At 57.5% G+C, this 8,037-nt stretch overlaps 1 long non-coding RNA gene across 1 annotated transcript; it reads left to right on the top strand.

The window, feature by feature from the left end:
* Positions 1–2,127: 2,127 nt before the first annotated feature.
* LOC120889898 (uncharacterized) lies at positions 2,128–6,241 on the top strand. The gene is made up of 4 exons (XR_005734106.2): positions 2,128–2,346; positions 2,649–2,835; positions 2,923–2,984; positions 5,985–6,241. It is a non-coding gene; the product is annotated as an uncharacterized LOC120889898 (long non-coding RNA).
* Positions 6,242–8,037: the final 1,796 nt, after the last annotated feature.

Raw genomic sequence — 8,037 nt, 5'->3', positions numbered from 1 at the left:
GAGAGCGAGAACACCTCTGCCTCCGTGGGCTCTGGGCTCGGGCAGAGCTTGGTCTGGAGTGGCCCAGGCCACGGGGAGCCCATGGTGGCAAGTGAGGGAAGGGCCCCTGGGCTCTCTAATGACAAGATGAGAGGCACAGCTGCCCCTGGCCAAGGGCCCAAGCATCTACCTGGGGCTTCAGGTCCTGCCTGGGAGAGTGCCCTGGTCTTCTCTCATATACTTTGCCTTGAGCCCACTGGCCTTCTGTTGATGTCCATGGCTTGGGAGCGCTGTCCTGTCCAGGGCCCTTACACAGCTCTTCCTGCCTTCCTTGGCCACTAATCACTACTCCTCCTTCCTGGAGTTGCCTTCTCCAGGAAGCCTGGGTGATGCTCCTCTCCCCAGGTTAAGTCCCTCTGCCCTCTAAGGTGACATGACACTCATCATCCTCACAGTGAGATGCTGATAGTTAGCCATTGGGTTACACTAAGGGCAATCCATGGTTGACCTCCTACCTGTCCATGGTGCTCTCTCTTCAGCCGTGGGACCCCGGACTTGATGGTGGGGCTCACCACTGTATCACCCCTCTCTGCACCAAACACAGACAAGAGCTCAGGAAACACTGGTGGACGAATAACAAGAGTGCAGGAGGGGATGGAACCCCGGTCTCTGTCAGAGCTTAAGCAACTTAGCACCAACTAACATGAACTGCATGGGGGCCGCCTGGCACCCACCACTGACCGCAGAGACAGGGGCCAACGGGGCCAGCCAGCGCCCTCCTGCGTGGACAGCACCGGCCCACAGTAGCTGATTCTCCAGAACTGTGTCCAGTTTCACTTTGAATGCCCAAACTGCCCCTGGCTTCTCTAGATTGAGAGGTCTGGGATTTGGAGAGAGACCTGGATGATGTCGTCCCTCTCCATTCGCCTGGCGGTCCAACCTTGTGGCTGGCGGTGTGTGCAACCTTGTGGCACTGTGCCCCTGCCGCCACACGGTGGCAGTGTTGGCACCAACTGGGCTCGAGGAGCTGAAGGAAACCTCAGCCTGCTCCAGAGACGCCTTCAGAGGCCGCGCTGCTGAATGTGCACGCGGCTGCGCACACCCTGTGCACAAAAGGGCGCGAGTGCAGGACGCGCTGCGAGCGTGTCAGCTCTTGTAGGCGCTTATGTGTGTTGGAGGGATAACTGGAGGGGTCCGCGGGTGCGTGGTACGTGTGCTTGGTTTTGCGTGCGTGGGTGTGTGGTGCCCTGCACGCGCCTGCTTCCCAGCGTGCCTTTGTGTCTTCGTCTGCCTGTGTGTGATTGTCTGTGTGAGTGAGGCTCTGCGTCCGAGAGAATGCCTTGTGTGCAAAAGTGGCTTTGTACCCTGGTTTGTGCACACAGTGTGCGTGGTGTTAGCAAGTGTGTTTCTGATCCCGCCTCTGGGTGCCTTGAGGGTGTGTGTGTGTGTGTGTGTGTGTGTGTGTGTGTGTGTTTATAAACCAAGGTCAGGGGCTCCTGGGGCCCTGCCTCCCCCTGCCCTCTCTGGCCCTCACCTGCATGGATGAGGATTCTGGTTCCTGCCCCTGGTCTTGCTTTGTCCCTCCTCGGGCCCTTGTGCCTTTCCCTGGGGCCTCCTCCACCAGCCACCAGCCCCCCCAGCTCCAGCTCTCTCACCAGGTGGACCTGCAGGGCTGGCGGTGTGTGCAGGCTGGGGACCACCTCTGACCCCGCGGCCCTGCTGTAGCTACACCCCTCCCCTGCTCCATGCCTCTGGAAGCCTCCGCCTGCCTGCAGCAGGGTGGGACCGAGTCCTGCCATAGCTCCACTCCACCCTCATCTCCAGGGCTCTGGGGGCTGGGGGTCCAGACAGAGCAGACGCCAGCGCGCGGTCTAGTCGCCCATCCTCAGACTGGAGGCACCAGAGATGGGGCTCAGCCGCTGCCCTCCGACCTCGGGGTGGAACCTGTCTGGGAGTCTACTGCCCAGCCCTGGAGAGAACGGGGAGGCCCTGGCGCCTCCTCCAGGGCCCATCTCCTGCCGGTGCAGGCGTTCCACAGCCCAGGTGCCAGCTCCCTTCCAGCCCACCCCTCCCCCTGCCAGGCGAGCGCCCAGAGTGCCATGTCTGGCCACGTCTGCCACCCTTCCCCCGCGTGGTTATTAATAATTGGGCATTAGGCAAGAGGCGACTATCGATTCTGGTGCAGGCAGCTCCAGGTCGGGGTAATTTATGGAAACACTGGCGTCCCTGGCGATAAATAATGAGGTGATCGCAGAGATGGGTCACTAGTGAGTGGCCTCCATCCTGCTTCCCTGTCCACTAGCACACCAGCTCGTAAACGGAGGGAGAGAGGGAGAGCCCGGCTGGCCTGAGAAGACAAAGACGCTGGTGAGCACAGGCACAGCAGGACAGGGAGCAGAGTCGGGGCTCCGAAGGGCCAGGGGGTGGGCAAGGACAGGACGCAGAGCAAGAGACAGGGCAGAGGAGGGAGGAGACTGACGGGGAGGCACCGGGCGAGACGGGGCTGAGAGTTGGGGGAGAGCCACCAAGACGCGAGGAAGGGGAGGGACAGGGCCGGGCGGGGCGGGGCCAGCGGGGCGGAGCTCAGCGATGCAGGCCCCCAGCGCGGGCCCACTGCGTGCCGCCTCTGCTGGGTTCTTACCGTATTCACTCGTTTTGTCTCATGCCAGCCCCAAAGGAATCACTCCGAGCCAGCACAGATGCCGAGCCGCCTGTGGGCCAACTCCCAGCTCCACCCCAGGCCCAGCGCAGGGCCTCGGACCAGTCACTCCCCTCCTGGCACCCCAGTGCCCTCGTCTGTCCAGTTGTGAGGGTCAAACGGGTCAAGATCATGCACTCAGGGACCAAAACCCTTGGGTGAGGCGTGAGGTGTGGCACTGTTTGCTTCTGGCTCCAGCTGATGGGGTGCAGTGGCAGTTGGTGTGAGTCTCTTCTCTTTGTCAGGGTGTCCAGAGAAAATGAGATGACAGTGGGCCAGGTGGCTCTGGGGAGACACCCTGCAAGAGGTAAGGTGGGTGTGGGCGTGGAGGTGCCACTAAGGGAAAAGACACAGATGGTGGAAGAGCTCGGGCACAACCTCACAGCATTTCAGGACAGGCAGGTTCTGGAAGGCCTAGTGTTCCGCCAGCGCCCAGATTGCCTCCCTTGGTAATATTTCCCCCAAAGTCACCCAGCTTTAGCTCGGGTACCTCCAGGGACGGGGAACTCACTACCACTCTTGAGAAACTCTAACTCTGAGAAGATTCTCCCTCAAAATCTGCCTCCCTGCACAGCCTCAGTAGCTCCAGATTGTCCCTTCCACACCCCTCCATCCCTTTTTGCCTCCACCAGCCATCCCGATTCATCCTGCAGGGGGTACAGTCAGCACCAGGGAGCTCTTCACAGCCCCCACTCTCAGATGCCCCCAGACCTGCTCCAAGGCTGGCCAACCTGTCCCCTCCTGGGCCAGGTGCTCCCTGGGGCAGGTCCAACAGCCTCCTTCTCAGGAGCAGAGCCAGGTGTGGACGGTGCCCGTGCCCGAGATCCAGTGTCCAGCACTGTCTGGAGCCCTGTGTAGAGCAGGGTAGAGCAGTGGGCACGGACTTGTTGCCCACTGACCACCTGACTGCACAGGTCCTTTGACCTCCAGTGCCACAGAGCCTGTTGTGTAAGGTAGATAGCACCACAGGAGCAGCCCCTTGCGTGGTTCCTGTCTGGTTACAATCCCCCTCCTCCTCCTCCTCCTCCTCCCAGGCGGGCTGGGTAGCCTGGGACCCTCTCCATGTTTGGGACCCAACTTTAAGAGCTCACATGGATCCCTGCACACCGTGCCTCGACATGACTGTCACTGTCACTCTTTGTCCTTGTTATGGAGCTTACATAGCCGTCTTCCCCTGCTCTGGGGAGCCTTCAAAGGTACCTTGACCTTCTTGCACCAGGGAGTGAGGGCACAGCTGGGCAGGGTGAGCCCCCGACACTCTGCCTAAGGCCCCACAGGTGGGCAGAGGCTGCTGTTGTGGTAGGGGCTGGCTTGTCTCTTGGTCCATCCACATTTCCCCTTCGTATCTAAGTCTGTTCCAGAGAGTCTGTCATCCACCTTCTAGGAACCTAGATGCCTCTGTCAACTCCCTTCTCTGCCCTGCTGGACTGTCACCCTGCTGGACTGTCACCCTGCACTAAGGCCAGTCTGGTGCAAGTCTTAGCAAACCCCTTTCCTTCCTGGGCTTATCTCTTCCTCGTCTTAGAGGCTCTGAGGTCATCCCTGATCTTCCGTCCTAGAGTCTTAATTGAGATCCTGAACCTCAGACAGTACCCTGTTCCCGATAGTAGCAGCGAATTTATATACACTTGTTTTCCCACTTCATAGCTACTCCAGGAACATGGGTGGGGATGGAGGACAGGGCCAGCATGTGTGTGCTGGGTGGGGGAGGGGCAAAGGGGCTTCTGTGGAGCAGGGAGAGTCAGTACTGGCTGGTGGGGTGGGGAGAGCACTGAACCCTGGGTAGTGAGCCAGGTTTTACTTTGTGGCCAGTGGTCACAGAGGTCTCCTGATGTAGACCTGAGTGGTTGGTGACACTCCATAGGTTTGGGGGGATGGGTTTGGGGGGACAGAAAGCAGGAAGACTTGTGAGGGGTCTGGGGAAAGCCCATGAGGGGAGAGTGCAGAGGGAGGGGGGAGGGCGGCTGAAGGTCAGGCATGAGAGGCAGGACTGGAGGGCTGAACTCACTGGATGGGGCCAGGAGTGGGAGACAGAGAAGCCACACTGGATGGTCAGCTTGGGACCCCATGAACAGAGGGGAAGCAGCTATTCCTTGAGGAGAGAGAGCCCCGGGGCTGAGAGTAATGGCCTGGAGGGACCTGGGGATTTGCCATCCTGGGAGGGGTCAGGTCCCAGAGAGCCTGGAGATGAGGCTGACCTCAGGAGAGCAGTCTAGGCTAGAGAGTTGGGGTCGGCAGGGCCTGGGGGTCAGAGCAGCTGGAGAGGACACAGAGGCCCCGGCCTCTCTGCAGCGCCCTCCGGGTGCTGCCTGCACCCCCACCTGGAGATTGAGGCCGCGGTGGGCATATCCTCCACTGGCCGAGGAAGGCTGGGAGCTCCTCAGGCAGAGACCCCTGTCTACACACAGCCCAGAGCCCTGGTGCTCAGCACAGCAGCTGGGCCAGTCAGCCTCAGTCCCTTGGGAGGCCAGGAGGATGCAGGCTGGAACTGAGGAGGTCTCCGTGGGGATCTGGAGAGGTGCCCCGGCTGCCTACCCCTGTGAATGGGATGGAGACTTCTGGCATCTGGGGGAAGGGGACACCCTGAAGGCTGTGGCTTGGGGTGTGGGAGGGCAAAGACACTGCTTCCACACCTGCTTGTATCTTTATCTCAGATTGTTCCCTTAAGAAACGGCAAGGTAGAGATAGCTCTGCTTTGGCAGCTGGGGGTGGGGCATGGCCTTACCCAGAGGAGAAAAGCAAGCTCCCAGTTGGGCCCTGACTGGGACTTGGGCTATCCTATAGTCCACTGCCCCTCCTGCTTGGAGAGGAGCCTTTTGATCGCGGAGGCCACCCCTGGCTTCCCACACAGCAGGATCCTCTCAGAGGCTTGTCTCCCCCCAGACCACCGGCTGCTGCTGGTGGCAGAGGCAGGCTTCATGCCCGGTCTGATGATTGCACACCACTGGGCTCCTCCTGCAGCCCAGTGGTGTGGACCCCCGTCCTGCAGCCCAACGGGGTGGACCCCATCCTGTAGCCCAGCGGTGTGGACCCGGGCCAGGCTTCAACTCCCCCACGGAGGTCTGTCTGAGGGATCAGCTAAACTGACTTCAGAATCAGCTCAGGGGGACCGGGGCCCCTTCCCTGAAGCCTCCGGGGCTGACCGGAGAGCCCTGTCTCCTCCTCCAGGCCCCTCGGCCCTTTTCACCCTGCTGCCACCCAGCTTTGGTCACTCTCGAGGACAACCCAAGGTCTGCCTCCCTCTCCTGGGCCTGAGGGCTCCCTGGGCAGGAAGGGGGTGTGACTCCTCTCTGTTCCTGACACGCAGGGCACAGAGCCCACAGAGGCCTGGTCACCGGGTGTTGAAAGAACGAACAAAGGAACCAGAAGGACAGGCCCGGACTGGCCCCTGGGAAGCGGCGGGGCTGAGCTCCTGCGGCTCCGGGCGCGCCCGCAGGTCCCCAGTCCCGCCCCAGGCGGTGTGCAGCGGCTGGGGAGGGCGGGCAGCGGCATTGTTCCCGACCTCCAACCACAGGGAGAATAAAAGTTTGTGAAATATTAGTTTAATAAGACATGCGACTACTATTAAGGATCCGAGCAGTCCTTATTTATTATTCATGCGGCCGCGTGATTTAGGGGCGAGCGGGTCCGCGGAGGCCTGGCTCGGCCGCGCTCCCACCCGCTAACCCGCCCCGCGCGCGCTCCGACTCCCCCACCGCCGGCCCACACCTGCCGCACTGCGCAGGCGCGTCCTCCGCCCGCGCAGGGGGTCCGCGTGGTCCTGGAGCCAGAGGCAGGTGCTGCGCTGCGCAGGTGGGGCCCGCTCTGTGGCCAGCCCGGCCTCGGGGTGCCTCTTGGCCTCCATCGTTCGCTTCTGTCCCCCTTCTCTCCGGGTCTTTTTCCCGGTCCCAGGACTCAGAAGACAGGCGAGCTGCAGGTGGTGCAGGTGGACAGATTGGAAATCCCGAGGGGCCTGGGTTCTTCCTGCCAGGACTTGCTGTGTGACCTTAGGCGGGTCCCTTGCCTTCTCTGCCTCCCAGGGACCCTTCTAAAAATAGAGATCAGAGTACACCTTCTGAAAGTTTCTGAGCTTTTTTGGGGGGAGGGAGTGCAGGAGATAAAATTGATACACAACATAATACGTGGATCTTAATTTGATCAGCACACATCTCCATGAAATCACCATCTTAATCAAGACACAGAGTACTCCATCATCACGTGACATTCCTACTTTTATTCTCTGGCGTCAGCTCCCTTGGAGACAACCACTGCTCTGATTTCTTTTGCCATAAATTAGTTTTGCTTGTTCTTGAACTTCGCATCAATAGGCAGCTTGCACTCCTTCGATTTCTATCAGTACTTCCTTCATTGTTCTACTGAGTACCGTTCTATCCTATGATTAGACCATGGTGTGTTGGTCGGTTCACTTTTGAACGATCATTTGGGGTTGCTCCCAGGGTTTGGCTATCATGAATCATAATTGCTTCAGTGAATATTTGCATACAGACTTTTTGGGGTGCTGGGGATCTATCCCAGGGTATAGAGAACAGCACTCTACCACTGCCCTACACCACAGCCTCCATGTTGCTTTATAAAGTAACCTTTAAACCATTTTCCAAAAAGTGATGTTTACACTCACCAGCCAAGTTAAGAGCTTCCTGGTTGCTCCACATCCTTGCCAACACTTAATATTATCAGTTTTCAAAATTTTAACCTTTCTATTGAGTTGGTGGTACTTCCTTGTGATTTTAATTTTCACTTCCTTTTAAACTAAATGATGTTAATTACCTTGTCATATGATTATTGACCATTTTTTGTATTTTCTTCTGTGAAATATGTATTTTGATCATTTTCTATTTGGGTTTCTTTTTCTTGTAAGATATATTTGTATGTTGTGAATATTTTCTCTGAAATTATGGTTTGCCTATGCATTTTCTTAACTGTACCTTTTGATGAGCAATTTTTAACTTTGATGAAGTTCAGTTTATCAACTTTTTACTTTATAGTTTATGCTTTTTGTGTGCTCTCAAATTAACCTTTGCCTACTCGAAGGTCATGCATGTATTTCTCTATATTTTTGTGTAGAAGCTTTATGGTTGAGCTTCATGGTTCATTTTTTAATATTTATTTTTTAGTTGTAGGTGGACACAATATTTTTATTTCATCTTTATGTGGTGCTGAGGATCGAACCCAGACCCTCACACGTGCTAGGCGAGCGCTCTACCACTGAGCCACAACCCCAGTCCTTCACTGTTCATCTTAAATCATTCTTTGTATGTGGTGTGAGGTAGGGGTTCTGTCTTTGTCTCCCTCATGCATTTCTCCAGTTGTTCCAGGGCTGTTTGTTGGAAAGACTTTCCTCCCCACATTGAGTCGCCTTC

The sequence above is a fragment of the Ictidomys tridecemlineatus genome, chromosome 4, assembly GCF_052094955.1.
Source record: "Ictidomys tridecemlineatus isolate mIctTri1 chromosome 4, mIctTri1.hap1, whole genome shotgun sequence".
Classification (NCBI taxonomy): Eukaryota; Metazoa; Chordata; class Mammalia; order Rodentia; family Sciuridae; genus Ictidomys; species Ictidomys tridecemlineatus.
The sequence above is the reverse complement of the archived record's forward strand: the minus strand, read 5'-3'. Positions and strand labels throughout refer to the sequence as shown.